The sequence below is a fragment of the Furipterus horrens genome, unplaced genomic scaffold (assembly GCF_987537825.1).
Source record: "Furipterus horrens unplaced genomic scaffold, mFurHor1.1.pri manual_scaffold_1, whole genome shotgun sequence".
In the NCBI taxonomy this organism is placed as follows: domain Eukaryota; kingdom Metazoa; phylum Chordata; class Mammalia; order Chiroptera; family Furipteridae; genus Furipterus; species Furipterus horrens.
In genome coordinates, this window is record NW_028327171.1 from 19,755,246 (window position 1) to 19,777,432 (window position 22,187).

The following is a 22,187-nucleotide window of genomic DNA, read 5'->3' on the forward strand; positions in this document are numbered from 1 at the left end:
CTGGTGTTTATTACAAGGCTGTTTGAAATATCACCTCACCTAACTCATCCTACTTATCCTTACCAAAGAATGTAGCAAATAAATGTGGAATGCTGAAAGTGAATATTGGTGTTACGTCTACATGGCTGTAACCACCAACAGGAAATAGAATGACAGAGAGAGTTATGGGAGGAAGTTTCAATGACCAAGTTTATGCTACCACTTGGTCCTCAGACTTTTTTTAAGTCACATCTTACGGATATATTTTCCATGGCAAAAATACTAGGTGTGGACCATGATGATGAAAAAGGAAAAACTTTTCTGAATATTCATAAAAGGATGTAAGGAAAGAAAATAATTGAGAAATACTTCCATAAATACTATATAAATCTTTACCTCCTCTTAGGGTATTAGAGAAGAGAGAGCTAAATAATTCACTTTCACTTAAAGGTGAGAAAAAAAGAGGAAACAGCTATTCTGTAATTAAAGATAAATTCACAATCTTATAAATAAAAGATAGATTCAAAAGCACTCTCCTCAAAAATATCATTTAATCTATATTTCTCTCCTTTGAGATGAAACAAAAATATATATTATTACTCTTTTGCATTTCTTGTGAATTATTTTTCAAAATTAGATTCTATAAAAAACATTCTTACAATAATGGTTCACACAAATCATCTCATTTAATTTTCTCAACAGCCCACCAAGGTAGAGTATTAGCTTCATTTTATTGATGATAAAATGAGGCTCAGAGAGGTTGAGAAACTTGCCTACAGATAGCCTGCCACATTTTATAACTACATTCTGAATTCCCATTTTTTCACTCCAGATTTAACTTTTTAAAAAATTTGCCACATCACAGTTGCTTTAATATCTTTGTATCAAAATGGACACAAGTACATTGCATTCATTGTGTTATTGATCAACATAATCATTCTCATATATTTTAAGGTAGTATTTATAAAAACATGAAATGAGTACCATTTAATAAATCTAGGTATATAAAGTTCTCAGATATAACACATTTTTCCCATGTGATAGGAAGGATAAGAAGGCCCTGAAATGAGTTCTTTATTGCTTTTGTTGTTGTTGGGTTGCTGAATTCTCTGTAATTAAATAGCAATCAGGCACTTAAAGACAGGCCAATCTCAGCACTGTATTTATGTAAAGCAGACAAAGACTGCGTTTTCTATTTTGTGGTCTGGGCACAGTATACAAACTCCAGCAAAAAGGTCAGCATAATTGAAACCATCCTTCATGTGCCTGTCATGGAAAAAAGACTTTGAATTCTGAAAACTCTATATAACAGAAAGAGATAAATTTTTTTGTAATCCTATTATGAATCTTATTATGAGTGCTGTCCTTAATTGAATGGTTCTTGTGGCTATTTCCATAACTTTTAAACATCATTTTTCACCTAATAAAAGTACTTTGCATTAGAAAGACCTAATTGTGTTATGCAAAAGCCACAGGGATAATTATAGTTCATCCAGACATTCTTAATCTATATTAGTGGAAGCATGTTACAGGCCTGATGAGAAACTCACATATCATTAGGCAATCTCAACAGCTGCTCAACTCAGTTTTGCCATAATCAAATCTAAGTTATCATCCCATCATTTCTAACATGCCAGGTTCGTCCGCACTTCTACTGATTTAAAGATATATTTTAAGTCATCAGATCTAAGGCTTTGTACTATCACTGAATGTGTTTCACTAAAACAAACATGGCTTTTTTCTAACATAATTTTAGATTGCATTATATATATTACAATGTAATGTAACTAGCATGTGTTTGTCAAATACATACTATGTTCTCAGTGTTAATGGAACTAGGGAGCCTGTAAGCATTACAGAATCTGCTATGTATTCAGAAGCAGCCAAATCTCACTGAGAAAAAACTAACTTCCTTTTCTGTGTATGTCCCATTTCCATACCTCAGTTTGCTCAACTTACTTAAAAGTTTCAATTCGGTAATCAACTCATTAAATAATTATGAGATAGGGGAAGTATTCCTTTTTAGAGCAAAATCAAATCCTTACTGAATGTCATTTAGCACTTTGTCCAGCTGGATTCCCCTGATCCAAACGGCCGGCATTTCCACCCTCTTCCGTTGGAACTTTCCTCCATAACCAAACACATTTCATTGTTAGATTGCATTTCCTGCCTTTCAGTTAATCTTCTTCCTGATGCTTATTAAGCTGGAGACAAATACCTTAGATCTGTAGGATCAAAACTTAAGTTTGCTTTGTTTTAGCCATCTAGGAGAGTCAGCCGTCATTTTAAAATTTTTCATGAATAATAAACTTCTTATCTCTGAAGTGTCAACATTACTATAACCATTTCTGATGATGGCAATGTCACTGCTTTTGACGAGCATGGGAAGATTATTTAAAAAGTAGCTAAGCTGTTTAATCTTTTTATACATGTCAAGAAACTTCAATTGTCCCTCTTTGGGGAAAAAAATAAGTACAGGTGACAGAAAATCTTACCTTTACAAAAGAACCAGAAGACACATCCAATCGTTTAAAGGAGTTGCAAAAGGATAGAAAAACAAATCACATGTACCCAAGACACTCTCACACACATTCTTATTCATCTTAATTAATATTTTCACTGATGACCTATCGATTCCTTTACACTTTTCAAGATATTTGAAAAATTCCAATTATTCTCAATTTAATGTATACCTATAAATCTTAATTGGGAAATGTTTTATATTAATTATAAATATTGTAGCCCATTCAAATTATGCTTTTGTGAAATTCACTCTGTTATATGTCAAATCCCCATAATACCCAATGTACCTCCTCAAAAGGTTTAGACAGTTGCTATACACCCAAACTTAGCTTCTGAGGCTGTTTATACTCATTTCCTAGTTTTTTACATTTTTGCTGTTTTATTTAAATTATATATATAGTAAATGCTTACTCCTTCTAAAGTATTCTGCAGAGTAAGAGAAATTGTGATAAGGAACCACAAAAAATATTAAACTAACAAACAGAACAATTTCCCTCCAACTGCATACAATTGAAAAGTCAGTGGGAGTTAATCTTCGTTTTACTAAATTTGTATTCATTCATTATGAGAGAGAGAGAGAGAGAGAGAGAGAGAGAGAGAGAGAGAGAGATCTGTTGTTTCACTTATATGCATTCACTGGTTGATTCTTGTATTTGCCCTGCCTGGGGATCAAACTTGCAACCTTGGCGTATCAGACGATACTCTAACCAACTGAGTTACTCAGCTAGGGAGTTCTTTATTTTATATTAAATATCAAAAATATTCTTAGTTATGGCTTTATTTGAACTCGGTAAACTTTAATAAGAAAATATGATTATTACACATTTTATCCTAATCTTCTAATCACAGATTCTAGTACATGAAATAACTTTGAAAAAATATCAAAATCAACCACTAAGATATTTAAAAAACAATGAATAATTTAAATAAAGTGATATGATACAATAAGAATCGCAATGTGGAAAAACAACACTGTGGTAGCAACAAATCATAGCACAAAATCTATTTCTTTCTGTCTTTATCTTCATTATCATTCCAATATTTTACTTTATTGAAATACAGAAAGTTTATCATTCTCTCAAGTGGTGAAAGCAGAAACGGGCAGACTTGGTAACGTCGTCGTCGTCGTTGTCGGCAGCCGTCCGTCTCGAGAGACGATGGTGTAGCTTCTTAAGAGTCTATCTGCACCGCTGAGAATGGCTGTGCAGTCCGACTCGGGAGTGACATGGTAGTATCTGTCTCCTCCCGTGTTGAATCGACATCTTGCGATGACGCTGAAGCTACAGAGCCTGGGCAGGGTGATATGGAGGGTCTACTGTTGCCCATGCAGCAGACCCCCCCTCTCTTCGCAGCTGAAGGGTCCAAGGGAAAGACGGAGTCAATACAGCTTGGCTTCAGGTGCGCCACAGGAGTTGCCGGTGTTGACTATAACGTCAAACCGCCTTAGGGACTCCGGCTCCGGATTTTCTGTCGGGGTTTACTCCCTTAGCCCTTCCCCTGAAGAGGTATGCCGCCAGGCAGCGGAGGTTTTTTGGAGTCAGAGTTTTCCTTCTCTGATGTAACAGACTTGGTAACAGGGCAACGTTAGAGAGCTGTGAGGGCTCAGAAAGACACAACACAGGCCATGAGAACAAAGTCAGATAACCGGCACAGTTTGAAAATCCTAGCGAGACCACGGGAGTGCTTCATACTTCTTTCTATGAATGCTGAGATGTGTAATAATTGTTCCTCAGAATAACTCTATGTGAGGGGTAGAGTGGTCAGCATGGATAAAAACTAAGAACTCAGATAAGTTTTGTGGCAAATAAGAGAGTAGCTTAAGCTCAATCTTCAACTTCTGATAAATTATTCGTCCTTTTTCTACTTACTTGAACAAAGTCCCCCTCATTTTCTGAATACCGTCAATGAATAAGAACTGATAAATGTAATCCTAGATCCTTTGGTAGGTCTGTCCTTCTCTTCTTAATATTTTGAAAATGTATTCACTATTAAAAGGAAAGCTGCGCCTTAGAACAAATCATTTCAAGAGCACATAAATATTACCCACCGCAACTAAATTTCACTTGAAAATCATATTATTAGATGAATTTTTTATTATAATTAACGCCCTTTCATTTGAATTCTGCTATTGTACTGTATTTCTGACTGGCAGTCTCAACTTATTTAAACCTAACATATAATATACTTAGTGGAAGTAAGAGTTCTCTGAAAGTTGGAATCATTTTAAGTAAACGGTTGATTTAAAAGAAACATATTAATTATAACACTATGGTTGTAATCTAAATTTTGTTACCCCTTCTCTGAAGGAATTGATGAGGATCTTTTGTTTTGACATTAACAAGGGTTATGCTATCTTCTTAGAGGAGTAACATTTTCAGTCGCTAATGGAAAAATATTTTTAGGGCACAGCACCTGGAAACCAGGCTTCAAAGATTCTACATCAATGCTATCTGATGTTTTTACATCTGGGAAATTGTTACTAGCAGGTCTAATGGGAGTTCAAGAGCCTACTTTAGTCCTTAAACATTTAAATACTTCCTCTGTATCATAAAAATGGGGGAAGTGGCTCTCAAAACCTTCATGCCCAGAGAGCATTTTAAGTAGTGAATATTCTTGAATGTGCAGAGGAGACTTACGTGTGCCCTTGAAAAGCAGTCCACGTTGCCCTTTCCTTCACCACAATCTAGAACAATTAAAATGATTCATGAAAACTTCAAATTCTGAAACTTATTTAACTTTTTTCAAGACTTACAAAGAATATGTATATCCTGACAATGTCTTGAAGAGAATTTTGAGTGAGGGTTTTTTGGTCAAGAGAAGGCATTTGAAGATTAAAGGAATATATTTGCCTAGTTGGAGCTTTAAAAGGGGAAGGTCATCTATCTTTTATTTTTTTCTTCAAAATTATTTTTTTTCAAAATATCATAATATGTGGCTACAACAGAAGATATCTCTGTTGTGAGTCTCTGAAGTTCAAGGCTTTCAGAGACGTCATTGCTCAAACCCAGAAAAAAGCTCTTGCCTGGGAAAATTTTAACAGTCCCTTAGCTAATGAAAACAGCTGTAAATGTTTTGAACTCATCAAATAATTCCCAAGGATTAATAATTGAGATCACTGTTAGTGAAACACAAAATCTCTGGATTAATCGCCAGTATAAATAATCTCAAAGTCTTTTCACATCTACGTTTTCAAATGTTTTGCTTAATTGTTCTCTCAGTTCTACCCACACCGCCTTTGTTCAAATAGCCTCCAAAGACCTCTACCTTTTAGTTCTTTCATTCCAATGTGTTGTGAACACTTCTTTCTTAAGCATATGCTGTAGATTTTCAAATGGCTCAAACTATAGACAGACTGGTAAAGGTACGTTATATGATGGTCTCAAAATACCTCTCAGACATCTTCATTTCTGAAATTTTCAAAGACTCCCATTTCTAGTCATTTGATAGCTACTTGTTGTCATGTCACCTCTCATGCAATACTTTCCATCTCACCCTGATGGCGAGCCCACAGACTTCAAGCTTGGTTCAAATATTGCCTCTTCCAGGAAGTCCTTCCTTTGTAAGAAATTTTTATCCTTCTGTTACATAACCTAATATGTCTGGTATTGCATTAACGTTTATATATAATTCTATCTAAGGCTTTTGAAATAAAAAAAAAATGTCTTGGGTATAGATATGCTCACCACAGTGTATGACTCAGAATTTTGTACATATAACAGAAGCATATTATCTGATATAGTGGTTGGGACTCTTCTTCTTGGGGACACAGATAGGTGGCATTTATCAGAGTTACTTGGGCATGTTATGGTCATATGGCTGTGTTTCAAAAAGCAGAATGTGGATAAGATTCCACTGGTGGGTCAGAACCATCAAATCCTTCCACTTGGCAATGTGTAACTTGATGCTGTGGAAGTTGATGTTGGTGAAGCTGTGAGAGGGAAAGAACCTGAGTCCTTGAATCAATGAGCAGAAAGCGGCCTAAGGCACACTGCATTAAGTTCTAATCTTCTGGACTATGTTTTAAGTTCTAAACTTCTTAGATTCTGGAATTTTATCTATTAAAATCAATGAATGTACCATTCATTACTTGCATAGTTCTGGTGACTGGTTAGCCAATTACCACAGGGGAGAATAATAAATAATGCCCCAATGGTCTTATTTGGGGTGGGTTGTGAGAATGACCACACCTTGACTAAAATGGCCATCCCATCTTTTTTCCAGTGCTGAACCCATCCTCATGGTGCTCCTTGGATATACAGGGTAACTAACAGTTTCTCCAGTTGGACATTATTACTCTCCTGGGATTGGTTACAGCTGTATGGGACTGGTCCCAGACCTTCTGGCTGGCACAGAATCCATTTGGATAGACTTTAAATCCCTATCCTTATGTCCCAATTATTCTCATCACTCAAAGCCAAGCAGATGTTTTGGCCTTAAATAATATTTAGTATCAATCCTTTCAGAATACTTTCACCTGGCTTGGTACTTCTATAATATGCATTTGGTAATACTTAATGCTCTGAAAAAATCTTAATATACTGCCTTTTCCTTAAAAGGTTTTTAAAAAGGTGTTAGTTAACCCTCTCTAATGCTACTGTATTACTGGTGAGCAGGAATTATGTCAGATGTTTTTTGTGGATCCCAAAGCACCCTCTAGAGTAGCAGGAAAGAGGTTAGGGATATATATCTATCAATTTGTGTGTGTGAATCAAGCATCAGCATTGCTAAGTTTTTATTTATAATTATTCATTTTTAATTGACCAATAATTAATTTAAATTTATTTGGTAAATCCATAACAGTGATTAAAAGATTAATAACATTTAGTAAGCATTGATCACTTTTTTCTATCTAGAGGAGAAAAGAATTATAAATGTTGATTAAAGTGTTTAAAACCTAGGTGATTGGGCCATATTCTTATGGCATTTTCCCCTATGGAATTTTTGGTGCATAAATAGTACCAACGAATATTGTAAAAATCTTGCTACCTTGAGTTGTTATACACTGCCTTCAAGAACCTACAAAATCTAATATTGCTAATTTATATCTGACTGACAAGAAAATATTATTGAGAGGATGAAAACAATAAGAAAGCCAATTATCACTGGAAATAAGACATCAAAACGTAACACAGAAAAGACTGACATTAAGGAATAGCATATTTAGATTTGAAATTTAAATGTTTACTTCTTTGTTGAGTAAATTTTGTAGAAAATAAAGTAACATTTTTGCTGAAGGGAGGGGACTGCGTCATCAATGAACAGTGTAGGAGAACCTCAAAGCAACTAGGAGAGGCAGTACAAGTAGAGAAATGAAAGAAAGATTATGCAGGAATTTCACTACAAAATAACAGATTATAAGATGTGAATGCAGAAATAAGTTACCCCTTCCAGAAAGAATGGTAAGACAAGCCAGACAAAGCAAATCAATGAAACCGAAGGGCTAGAAGAAAACCATAAAGACACTTTTGTGCTCTTAGAGGAAAAACAAACCAATAAATAAAAATATTCAGTAGAAAAATAAATATGAGGAAAAATGTACTTGTTTGAAAACAAGTAAAAACAACACCTCAAAAAGTCTAAGGTAGCTATATCTTGGAGTAATCTGAGAACCAGAAACTATGAATAGTTTTACTAAAAAAAAAAAAAAAAAAAAAAAGATGACTAGAAGTCTTGAATGAACAGAAAACATCATATTGTCAAGGTATTACTTTCAAAAGGTAAAAAATCTTGATAACTCTGGCCTTGGTTTCCCTATATCTGATGTCATTTCTGATAAAAAGACAAGGATAAAGAGGAGGAAATACAAATATCTAGCAATTAAAAGCAATAATAAAAAACATTAGAGTCAAGTTGTCAAGAAAAAATATACTATGACAAGAAGGATGGGCTTATCTATGTTGTGACATTTATAGATGAATGGAATATAGGGGCCACAAAAGTAGGTTTACAGCTGTAAGCATGTGAAACAGAGTTTATTCTTTATTATTATCTATTAATTATTGTATTATTTCTTATATGAACTATAAATGTACTTTGCCCCATCCTATATAAAAGATGACATACATGATGCTAAACATTTAGTTATTCAATAAATACGTAGCTTATAATTTTTATGTTTTTCCCCAGAAGTTTTCAGTTCCCTCATTATTACATGAAGTAAAAATTGTCATTCTACTAGTGATTGGCAGATGTTCAAGAAAAACCAAGTGACAGAATGCAATAGAGATTTACTTAAGTTTTTAATTTCTTAATATTTGTATGGCTTGTCTTCCTGACTTCATAACTGTGACAGTGAATTTTTACAACCCTGCACAAAACCTCACACAATGAAAACAAGAAAGTTTGTTATTATTCAAGGAACTTAATTTTGGAATATATTTCTTGTAGATACCAAACCTTTAATAAACTTGGCTCCCATGATTCTCTCTGCTCTTTGACCATTCTTTCTCTCTCTTCTTTTAAATGCATTCTCTGCCTTTATCTGCTCCTTTAAATGCTGATTTTATCAAAGGTTCTTTCTAGCTACATTCTGTTTTTCTTTTTTCCAGTTTTACTGAGATATAATTGCATATAACACTGTATAATTGTAAGATGTGCAACATTCTTATTTGATATATGTACTTATTGTGAAATGATTAACACAATAACTTTACTTAAAATCAATCAACTCACATAGTTACAATTTTGTCTTGGAATGAGCACTTTCAAGATCTTCCCTCTTATCAACTTTCAAATATACATTAGTATATTATTTTGTCATTAACTATAGTCACCATGCTGTGCATTACATCCCCAGAACTTTTTATCTTCTTATTGGAAGTTTGTACCTCTTTTTTTTATAATTTATTTATTTGTTTGTTTATTTTATTTTATTTTTTTAGAGAGAGGGGAAAGAAGAAAGAGAGGGAGAGAAACATCACTGTGTGGTTGCCTCTCACTCGCGCCCCCAACTAGGGACCTGACGTGCAACCTAGTCATGTGCCCTGACGGGGAATCAAACCAGCGACACTTGGCTCGCAGGCCGACGCTCAACCCACTGCACCACCGCAGCCAGGGCGTGGAAGTTTGTACCTTTTGACCACCTTCACCCTTTTCCCACAACCCCAACCCTTGACTACAGACAGAAACTTAATCCGTGTTCTGTTCCTATGAGTTTGGTTGTTGTACATTCCACATATAAGTGAGATTGCACATTTGTCCATTTCTTTCTGACTAATTTCACTTAGCACAATGCCTTCAACTTTTCGTCCATGTTGTCCCACTTGGCAGGGTTTCTTTCTTTTATGTGGCTGAATAGTCAACCAGTGTTCTAATGCAATCTAGTGGTTCTTGAGGTTTTTAATCAAGGACAAGATTGGACTTTGAAGAGGAATTTTTATATACTGCAATTTACAGACAACCTAAAACCTATTTTTGAACCTTCTAAGTAACTGTGGTTTCCAGATTTTTAAAAATTCTTTAGAAATAGGACCTATTGTCATGATTTTAACTACAGCTCATACTCTATAGAGTATTTTTCTGTCTAGGTAAACATCACATCTGCCCATTTGGCAGCCTTACTAAACCCTTCAAACTACATCTTAGTACTCTTAGGATAATGTCCAAACTAGGCCTTTCAGGAGTGAGCCAGTACTAATCTCCACAACTTCTTCTCAGCCCTCCACAAGCATGTTTTACTCCATCCAATTCGAACTTTCTGCAGGTCCTTAAACTCACCATACTCTCAAGTTCACAATATTGTATATATTCTTTCCTCTGCCTGGAACATTCCCCGCCCCTCCTTGGCTACCTCCACTCCCCAAACATACCTCAGCCTGAAACCCAGACACTCTGTCAATAAATATGCTACAGCTCCCCGGATGCCATTGTTATACTGTATTCACTTCTTTCTCATTAATATTTAACTCACAGCCTTTCTCGTCCATGAAATTAGGGATTATCTTCCTTTTTCACTTCTACATCCATATTAATACCCATCATAATGCTTGATATGGAGGAGGTTCTTAATGCACATTTTTAAAAACACAAATTTGCTAAACTTTCCTCAACTGTAGAAACCTGGATATTTAAGATGCTGGGTTAAATAAAAAATGTGGTGTAGGAATTAATTGTATCTCCCGATGCATGGTTATTAACTGTTTTAAATAACATTAATTTTTCAGTTGAAAAAGAAATATCACCCTTCAAAATTCCTGTCTTTTTTTTTTTTAACTCTCTCAGTGTTGCATGTGCGACTCAGCTTTCAGGAAGTGCGTTGTGCTCATGTTTTCATTCCTCAGAGTCTGCAGCACAGTTCTTTGCATATCTTGAAATAACTCCACAGTATATTGCATGACAAAAGTGTGGTGTAAAATACTACGTATAATGGGGTGGGGGTAAAAAATATATACATTTTTATGTTCAAAAAGAAACTCTGTGAAGGTACCTCTGATAGCAAGGACTGGAGGAGAAAGGAAAGAATAAATGAAGAAGAGCAAAAATTTAATAAGAAAAAGATAAAGAACCTAATAAGGAATTGGCAAAAGTATAATGAAGCAACTAACTGAAGAAGGCATTTGAATCATTAATAAATAAAAATGCAGTCACTTTAACAAATGAATGATATATTATAGTCTCTATATAGCTAAGGTCTCCAATGGGTTCATTAGAAACAGAAATGCAAATTAAAAACTTTAACAGACTAATTTACTCAATACATATCCACAATTTAACATTTGGCAATGTTAAAGGTTGGAAAGGATGTGGGCAAATGGGTACTCTAGTAACTACCGATGGAAGTTAAGATTTGTACAGTACCTTTAAAGATTAATTTCACTATTTAGAAGAGCTGTAAAATTCAGATCATGCTTATTTCACAACACAGCAATTTCACTTTTGGATATATACCCTAAGAAAAATTTAATACAGGTGCACAAGGGAAGTACACAATGATGTTCTTTCCAATGTTTGAAATAACAAACACTTGGAAACAACTTACATGCTTCTTAAATACGCAGTGAAGATGATCTTGGTATACTGTCCTCACGGCACTCATATTCCCCTTATACATTGTGGGCACCCACCACTTTTTGTCAAGGGCTATTCTCTAACCAAGAACATGCTTGGGCTTCCATGAGGTGCGCTGGGATTCTAGAGTTAATTGTCACAGTAGTAACGCTCAAGCCAGTGGTTCTCAACCTTCCTAATGCTGCGACCCTTTAATATAGTTCTTCATGTTGTGGTGACCCTCCAACCATAAAATTATTTTTGTTGCTACTTCATAACTGTAATCTTGCTACTGTTATGAATCATAATGTAAATATCTGATATGCAGGATGTGTTTTCACTGTGACAAACTGAACACAATTAAAGCATAGTGATTAATTACAAAAACAAAATGTAATTATATATGTGTTTTCCGATGGTCTTAGGCGACCCCTGTGAAAGGGTCGTTCGACCCCCAAAGGGGTCACGACCCACAGGTTGAGAACCACTGGCTTAAGCAATGCCAGATAGGACTTTGAATATATATCCCAGCTTCCTTTTCATTGAGTGATACAACTCCCAAGTGGCCTTTAATCAGTCTTATGGTAAGAAATGTATAAATATGATCAGAGAAATGGTTAGAAATAGAAATACAGTGAACCCTTGAATAACACATGTTTAGGGGTGCCAACCTTGCACAGTTGAAAATCCACATATAGCTTTTGACTCCCCCAAACTTAACTGCACCAGTTGCCCTCTGTATCTGTGGGGTACTGGTTTCAGGACGTCCCACCGATACCAGAATCCATGGATGCCCAAGTCCCTTCCATCTAAAATGACATAGTTCAATGCATATAGTTGGTCCTCTGCATCTGCAGACTCCCAACCGTGGATCAAAACAGTGCAGGTATTTATTGAAATACTTCTGTTTATAAGTGGACCTGCACAGTTCAAACCTGTGTTGTTCACTGGCCATCTGTATTTACAAAGAGAATCGCTATTCCATAAAGCTTAAATGTGTAGGTAGAAGTATAAAGAAGGCAAAGTTTCTTGTTCTGTTTTTATTTTGGGCAACAGGTACACGACAGATTGAATTCAAAAAGCTTTCTGTTGGGGAGATGATTCAGATATGGACATGTTAAATATAAAGTGCCTGTGGCTAACTGGATGTACTGGCTGAAATTCTGGGGATGAGATATGGGTTAGAAATGGGCTAATGGTATCTGGGACCATGGCGAAAGATGAGACAAACAAAGGAGATAGGATAGTAAGAGAAGAAAAGGAAGTCAAGGAAGAAACACTGAAGTTCACGATTACTTAAGAAATGAGCAAAAGATGCCTCTACAAACAAATGAAAGAGGTAGCTCATACAGTAGAGGGAAACCGTGGAAAAAAAATAAATAAAATGCCTATTTTATAAAAACTCTACTTGAGGATATAGTAGTAGCAGTTTCTTAAAGACCTGTTTTCTCTGTTTTCAAACTGAAACCATATTTTCAAGTTAGTGCTATTGCTTCATCTCCATCCACATCTTTCTTCATCATCTTTTAGAACATTTTGACTTTCAGATGAATTTTATTTCACAAATCTTTAATTTCCCACCCAAACACACTCTCTGTCAATATTATAAATTTAAATGCTGATTTAAACAGCTGTGTTAAAAACATACTAATATTGAATCGATACCAATATTAAAAATTAGCTACAGAACAAGAACATCCAAAACCCTTACGAAAAACTCCCTCCTCCCTTTTTTTCACTATTATAGAAATCCATCCCAGGGTGAAACTGTATATATAGTTAATCAAGCCAAAAGAGCAAGTCAAAAAAGCCAAGGCCAAAAGATCATGTTCTCATGTCACTTACCTCTTCCATTCTTCTCCCCCACTTAAGCCACATGGATTTCAAGTAACTATATCAAAAAGTCATTTGAAGAATGTTTTCTTTTACGCTAAGATTCACTGAATTGTTCATTTATACCAACTAAGGTATGTGGGTTATATGATAGAACAGCTTCCTACCTGGTAGACATGAAATCAAGTGCACTTGACATTCATCTTTAGAAATTTGTTTTAGATATTAAAAACTATAATGTTGTAGTCACTCAGAATTCAAGAGGCAAAGTGTAGTTTACACTTCTGTTACCACTTATTCATCACATAATGTGGTAGTATTATATGGTTTTATTTTGGTTTTGGTTGCTTTTATTCCTATAGAATTTGCACACTTACTATGGTTTAGTACAGGCTAACTACTTTCCATAAATTATCTCATTCAATAGTTAGAACAGCCTTATGAGATAAACATTTGCTATCGATATTTTTGATGGGAAGGAAGGGAGACTTTTATGTAATTAAAGACATTGCCTAACACAGTATAAATAAGTGAACCAGAATGTGAACTCATATTTCCTGGCTGCAAAACCATGGTTTGGAAAACTCCTGCCAAGATGGCATTGCAATAAGTATGGTTTGAGCCTCTTGCCTATGCTTTCAACATGTAACAATACTAGATAAAATAGTCAATAAGATAATGTAACAGTGCTATCGACAACAAGGTAAACACTTCTGGGGACCACAGATAAAATAGAAACAGAAAATGAGCTGCAGTGTACCGCTGGTTTCTGGAATGAGAGGCAACGATTTCCAAAATCCGTGAGATAACTGGTGCTCCACACTTGCCCACAGGGAGTGCAGATCAGTCCCATGTTTACTGACTGAAATCTGAGATAACAGTTGAATAACTGACTATCTCCCTGGAGCCATGGCTTACGTAGAGCTGTTTATGTAGGGAGGCCAGAAGCATCGGTTATAATCTGGCAGTCAGAACTGGGGACATACTGCTGTTGGACTTGTTGGCTAGATCTATGATTATCTCCATTACCAGAGATTGTGAGCTTGGGATAGAGAGCACGCAAAGCCAACTCTATGGCCTTTGCTCTGGGCTAAGGCTAGCAAAGACAGAGAGAAATTATTTAAAATCCTTCTCACTTAAGTTGGGCCTCAAAACCAAAAGTCCAAGACATATAAAGTAAAAAAAAAAAAAAAAAAAAAAAAAAAAAAATCACCAGCAAATTTTACAAAAACAATTAAGTCATTCTGGATGACATAAAAATAATAGCTCAATTTCTGAATTTCAAAGTAAGCATGTTAGTATCCCTAAAGAGACAAAGTAAGAAATAACATTGATACAATTTACAAGAAAATAATTAGGGGTGAAAAAGTAAAAGTCTCTGTGAGAAAAAAATCAATTAGAATTCCCAGGAAAACACATGTAGTTGAAAAAATAATTCTGGAATGGACATAGTCAAAACAAGAATTAGTAAATTGGAATATAATTCTGAGTAATTCACCAAAAATGCAGCACAGAAAAATATATAAATTAGTAAAAAAGAGAATTTAAGAAATATATATGATATATTATGAGCATCAACATACATTTCTTACAATGTTCCAGTAAAAAAGAACTTAGAGCTAATTGTAAAAAAAGAAAATTTTTAAAAGAAAATCCTCAAATTTTTAATACCTTATGAAAGATGTTATTCTTCAGATCAAAGTGTCTACAAAGATGAATAACCACTATACTCTTTTCCTTGTAAGAGTAATAAAAACCATACTGCCACTGTCTAGAGAGCCTTTAGAGGACTCATAATTTGTCAGAGACAAGAGAATTTAATCCTATAGATTCTGCCCTATATTTTGATAAAATATAATATTATCCTAAAAAAACAAATTGATAAATGTAATTGAAACAGGAATAGAGACAATATGACATTTTTCCTCAATAAAGAAGGCATAATTTCACTGCAACAGATGCCTACTGCTATAGGGGTACAGAAAAATACTGAAAGTTAGTGACCGTGAGAATTAAGGAAATCAGACTGTCATAACCCTAGGACATGTCCGGGCCACTCTATTGCCCTCTTTGTGAGCTCAGAAGAGCAAACACACACAGACACTAAAATGGTTTAATACAGTAATCCAAGGGAATAACAATGAATCACCAAAATGTTTTATATATAGCTAAGAGAAATAAACCTAGAATTATTTTGTGAACATATTTCCATCGTTCTCTATTAATCGAATACATAATTTAAACTTCTGTAGAAAATTAGCCTAACACAAGAAAATATATACCTTCTTAAACCCATGGCTGTAAAATCATGTTAAGGTGGATTTGAGTTTTCAAAGGGTGCCTTCACCTCAACAAGCAATCAATAAGTACATATGAAGAGAGAAGGCTGAAGATAGTAGGTTAAAATTAAATATTAGGAAAACTAAGCAGTAGATCTTTTTTATTTTGTTTTTCTGCTTCCATTCGAGGGAACCCCATTCTTTTGTAGCCCCTCCCCATAGCAGAGTAACTTCCTGAGTTGTGGTTAGCTATACCAGAGGAAAAGAATGAAATTGCCTTTAATTTCTGGCCTCTGGATTCATTTGGAGAGAATAGGTAAGGGGTAAACCTTTTTCTTCCTTTCATCTTTATTTCTGTCTTCTTTCCTTTTTTTACAATCTTGATATCAGAGAGGAATTTTCAAAAAGCTGACCTCTTGGCAAATCCTTTCACAAACCCTCAGCTACACCTTAACTTTACTTGATGAAACATATTAAAAGAAAAACCCAAACAACTGGCATCTTCTTTCTTGACATTCATATCAAGATTGTACCAAAGACCTTATTAAAAACACCTTTGTGACTTTGATGGGAGCATAATTTTAAAAACCTCAAAAGGTTGATGAACTAGAAAGCTAACGTTTTCTCGCAAAAAAAAAAAACTTTCACTTTCCTGTTGCACTAATAAACAGCTAAGAAGTGTAGATGTAAGCAAAAAAGAATGAACGTAACAGGTGACGATCATCATGAACTCATTCTTTAGAAAAGAATTTGTCAGTCACGTTTCACAATTATTGAAAGACGCTTGTATCAAATCATAGGAATAGCTCAAATATAATTAACCTTTTTGTATAGGGTTCTTGTATTAAAGTCAAGATTATGACCTAGTTTTGCAATAGCTGATAGTTTTCCATGAATCTTTGAAAAAGAAGAGCTAAGTAATGCGTCAAAGTTGCCTCGTAAGCAAAAAGACATTCATTTTTTTCTTAAAAGCTTTTCTCCTTTATTGTGAAGCTTTATAACTTCACAATCACTTCAACATTTTTCCATGTATTAATTTACTTTAGTAAACAGAAGCTATAAATCTCAAAATATAAGGAGCTTATTTAAGTCAGTTTTATTTTTAAAGTGATTGTTCAAAATTGATATTAGGGAGCTGCGCTTTAAAAAGTTTAAACGCACGCGAAGCACAACAACAATGCTGACCTCTGTACTATATCAAACTAGCAGCAAGAAAGACACATTTTTCAAAAACCTCATTCATTGGGCAACATCGAATGCAGTCGCCTTGTTAAGAAAACTGCTTTTTAAACAAAACCAATGACAGCAATAATATTCTGTCACTTATTAAAACCATAATACTAAATTTTCAGTTTTTGAAGAAGAATCTCTTTGATAACATTTCCAGAAACACTCCTGAAGGTTTTGATTTTTTTTTTTTTTTTTTAACATTCAGCACATTTATGGTTAAATGAGGAATTAAGCACAATTTACGCTCCAGGATAGTATTTTTCCCAGAAAAGTACGCTACTAACTCCCAAGGTATTTGCACTGAAATATATGCATGGAGAATTACTCAGTATTGTTTCAAGGTGATTAAAATTAAGAAAATAAATTGTGTGCAAAGTTTCAACAGTGAAATGTGAGCAAACGACAAAAAGAAACAAAAGAAGTTTGCATGCTCCTTCTCACCAGAAGTTGAAACGATCCTTTGCCAGGAATAACACACATAAGCTTTAAGAAGACAACTGTTGAAATCAAAACACACTCACTTTTTAACTGGTGTAGATGTACTTTTTTCCTATTTTCAGTTAAAAATAAGAGGACACCCTAGTGAGTCTCACTGGCAGCCAGATAACGCACAGGCCCTGACCCTTTAACTCACAGGAATTCTCGCACAAAGCCCTTTTCATCCAGACTGTGATTTTATATGAATATATATATATATATTCCTGAGATAAGGCAGCAAACATGAAGCCATGAGAAGTGACACAGACTTGGACTAAATGAAATGTTTACATATATTCTGTGACCCCGTTCATTGTTCCCTTATTATCTATTCCACACATGATTTGCCTAAAACAATATTCATTCAGGTCAAAGAGAAGCATGACTTAACCAAAAGGACAATTTTAATAAGTATTATATTTCTCTGTTAGCATTGCCAAGTTTCATGTGAAAGCAAGCAGAAACAAAAGCAAATTGCCTTGTTAGAACTTACATGAAAGGCTCTTGCTGTAATTTCCCTCAGAGCACAAGAGAGATCTCTACTTGTTTTACAACAGAGTATATTTTAAATAATATCTTAAATCTGCACTCACCATGCGAAAGCCACGGTTGCGTAGCGTAAAAGTGTGCTATTTTCTGCCCCTGTTCCATTTCAGTTTTGCCTAGAGTTGTCCAACACCCAATAGCCCAGAGCTGCCACCCAGAGGCCCCTTCCACGAGCTGGCTTATTTGCCTGTCAATCTGAGTCCCGGCTTCTGTATTATGCGGCTGTGCACTTTGCTGAAGTTTTAATATAATTTCCACACGCTCGCCACAGCCTGAAGTAGGTAATTTGTTCTTTCAGTTCAATGAATACTCAAATCACTTCTCGGGTAACTCTCTGGGATCAGGCTTTAAGTTGTTCACCGTCAAGTTAAGGAGTTCTTGGTGAGAAGTGGGTGGAGAGAAGTAAGCTCACTACAAGGGAATTCGGAGTGTAATCAGAACGAGAAACTTCCTCTCTTTTTTCCTTCCTTGCTAGGCTGAGCGGCCACTGCCTCTTTCACAGAAGTTAGGAATGTAAAGGGAGGACGCAGAGAGGCCCTGCCAGACAGGCCTTTCTCAATCAATTAGCTTGCAGCCATTACTTGTGACCTGAGGTCACACAGCGTAAGTGTGTGGGGTGTGCCTTCAGGGGTCCCAAGGCTACAGACTGCAGCTTAGATAACCAAAACCAAGCAGACACTAAAAATCAAGAAGTATTTTTAATAGAAAATATGACACAGTAGGGGAATAGAAAAGAGGTAAATTCCAAGTTTCTTTTTGCAAGAGAAGCTATTTAATTCAGTCAAAGACTTTTTTTTTTCTATTAGGTAATCCAAAACAGTAAATGTTTTCCATGTTGGATCAAACAGGATTTAGAAAGAAGCAAGGAAGCATTTCTTTTACATTAAATTCCAAACTGGGAAAACAGAAAAAACAGAATGACTAATATATCATATAGATACAGATATATTTTAATCACTTGGGTTCTTACATTTGGTTTAGTGTTTTAAAAAATACTGGCTATTTACCTAACTGTAAAGTTAAACAGTTATAAATAAAGTTCTCTATGCTTAAAGAAATCAATATCATACCACTTTGGGGAACAGGAATAGTTGTTTTAAATGCTTTCACAATTACATATTATCTGAATGTCATGATTTCTCTTATTCTCCTAGCTACTTTAACTAGATTTTCTTTTTGTTCTCTACTTTCAGCAAATGTGTGTTCTGTTTAATATATATCAAAAAATTAGAGTTCAAAATAACAACAACAAAAAATAAGCGTAACACTCAGGGGAAACACAACTGTTTGAAGCTACAGGTTTATTTAAACTTCATACATTAAGTTTGCATATTCCTCAAATACACTTTAGTGGTAATATACACCATCATTATCAATAAGTTAGTGATACAGACTTATCAAGGAATTTTATATCAAATTGAATTATTCTTTTGAATACTACAACCCAATTCAGGAGCACATATTTTATAGTGATTATATTAGTTGCCCCAAAGAGGGTCATTCAAAGATGGATTTGCCACACCCACATTTGTCACCCTGTTTACTTGATCATGCCACTAAATCATCTGGTGCAACCCTATACAGGCATGGCAATATTTCATATGGGGCAGAAATTAGGGTTTTCCATTTTTTCCACTATGCAACAGGAATCATTGACAGGTTTGGAAAAGGTAGTTGGTACAGCCTCTAAATAAGTTTAAAAATAACAGAAATCAAATAATAACAATGACTTGTCAGCTTTTAATGATTCAGTCATGCCTATTTTATATATCGAAAACACAAAACTCACATTATGCAAAAGCACTTTGGTGTTTTTAGTCAATAAATGTGTAGAAATCAAGAATTCTAATTACTCCTTTGGAGATACCTAGTGTTTAGAAATTCTGTGATTCAATGCCACCCTGTAATTCTATGCTCCATTTTCATTCTACTATGAAAACCAAGCTTTTTTTTTTCTCATTCAAGACTAACCACTAACTTCAAAGAGTCAACAGGGCCACCAGTCTTATGTTAGAAGTCCACAAGTAAACATCTCAAGGGACTAGCCTCTATTGCAATAGAACTTCTGCATACACAAAACAAAGAACTTTCTCATATATGCAGAAAGGTCTCTAATAACCCACATAAAACATACACCAGGATTTGAAAGAGCTTTGGTGAATTCATAGTCTATAATGTGTTTTTTTTATGGCCAGTTGACTAAAACAAAAACAGACATTTCTGAATTACACACAGGTTATGGAAATAATCCCCTTTGCAAAAGAGTGGTATCTTCACATTGAAAAGACCACTAACAGCACACTACTGAAAATAGTTTGTCAAACTTACCCCATTCTGTTTCCATCTTCGTTTTATAGGGGGAAAGTCTACTATGATAGATGTGATGGAGAGTAAATGAAACATTGTAGGTAATTTTTGTTAAATTCATATAATTTGAAAAAAATCTCAATAGCTCATCATTTTAGAACCAAAATCCTATAGTATTTATTTATAAATTTTAAGTTAGAATACATAAAAATTTGCAAATAATTTAAAATTATGTTTCAATTAACCCTGGGTAGTGTGGCTCAGTAGATTGAGCACAGGCCTGAGAACCAAAGGGCTGCCAATTTGATTCCCAGTCAGGGCACATGCCTAGGTTGCAGGTCAGGTCCCCAGTTAGGGGGCACACAAGAGGCAACCACACATTGATGTTTCTCTCCCTCTCTTTCTTCCTCCTTTCCCTTCCCTCTAAAAATAAATAAATAAAATCTTTAAAAAAAATTATGTTTCAATGAATTAAAAAGTCATTCGAAATGATAGGATATAATATTTCTTCATGAAGTTGTAAAGATATAATTTCTAAGCATTAGATAATTACAAATATTAGCCACTTATTGTGTGGTGTTGACACTCACCACACTAATTCTGTTCTACAACTATACCTGTTTCCCTACTCTACTCATCTGTATTGTTTTGGAATGTAGTCATCTTTGGATTCAAGAAGAGGTAACTTATAATGACAGGCTTAAGAAATATTGCTATCAAACTTTGACTTTTACAAGACATCTGACTGGCAGTCTGCCATCCTAAGTTAGTCTTAGCCAATTTTGAGTTAAAACACCTACAAAGAAAAATGCAATAATCCTAAAAACTAAGCTTAATAGAAGCAATCCTTGTACCATTTTTCTAAGACTAAAGATGATGGATTAAGAAAAAAACAACAGGTGGCCTATACATGTAGACAGACTAGTCCTATCCTTTTGAAAGTCAAGAAATTATTTTAATATTTCTTGGTTAACTGCCTTCAGGTTCATGGACTTATTCCACCAAAACCCTGGATTGCCATGATTTCATTGGGTCAGTAGAAGGTGCTGCCACTTGGAATACATAGAGTAGTACTTTCAAAGCACCATTTCTTCCTGTTTTGGTATTAGTAGCTGAAAATAGGAAAGGAGAGAAGAGAGTGGAATGTGACACATTACTTTCCTCCACATATACCTAAAGCAATGGAGGTGGTAGCAGGGTGGGAGGATGGTGGAGAGAGGCTCATGAGGAACTGCAACTTTTTATGTTCGTGAAACAACATGGTTTTGGACATAGGAGACTATCTTACTTTAGAGAGCGAAGTTAGAATCCATGTATGAGGCCTACTCTCTGGCTGGAAGGTCTACACATGAACCTGTCACACAGCTGGAGTGATAGCAAGGAGAGTTAAACAGTATAAATGGGTGTTAACCAGCAAGGAGTGGGTGGTGAAAAAACAACCAAACAAAAAGTGTCATCTGGCTACAAACATGGCATTGGATAAGTCTAGGTTACTTCAATGTTAAGCAAAGAGAAAACAAATGTAAGATGGGAACTATATAAAATAATAAAGTAGGAAAAGAACATTATCAAACGGAGAGCAATAACTGAGTCTTAAAATAGGTGAAAAACAGGCGTTTTAAATAAGATTCATGAAATCGTGACCCATGTAATATATAAAGTAGAAAATGACCTAAAATACTCCAAGAACACAAAAATGGAAATATACGCTTTCAAAAGAAAAAAGATATAAAGAAACCATAGTTAAGTAAAAATAATTAAAGACAATGTGAAAAATGTTATTAGTGATATGAATGACAAACTTAAAAAAGAGACAAGCTGGAAGTCTATAGCAAGAATATAGGGGAGCTCTCTGGAATAAATCTCAAAATATTTGTTCTATATATTTTAAAAATCTAATATGTCATGAAACATTAAAAAAATTGAAAGCATGCTAGGAAAAAGAGAAAGGTGTCTATACAAATGTGAAAATGTCAACACACAATGCATTGAAGCCCTTTTACATTATTTTAATGAAACAAACATCTT

General features: G+C 34.8%; 1 long non-coding RNA gene across 3 annotated transcripts in view; it reads right to left on the reverse strand.

The window, feature by feature from the left end:
- Window positions 1-22,187, reverse strand: part of LOC150020733 (uncharacterized) — a 448,609-nt gene that overhangs the window by 316,915 nt on the left and 109,507 nt on the right. For 2 of the 3 annotated variants that reach the window (XR_016509802.1, XR_016509812.1), the window contains exon 1: window positions 17,900-18,214. The exons of the other annotated variant lie outside the window; for it this stretch is intronic. This is a non-coding gene — a long non-coding RNA (uncharacterized LOC150020733). Of the gene's footprint in view, window positions 1-17,899; window positions 18,215-22,187 lie in introns of those variants that run through there. 3 annotated transcript variants of the gene reach the window in all.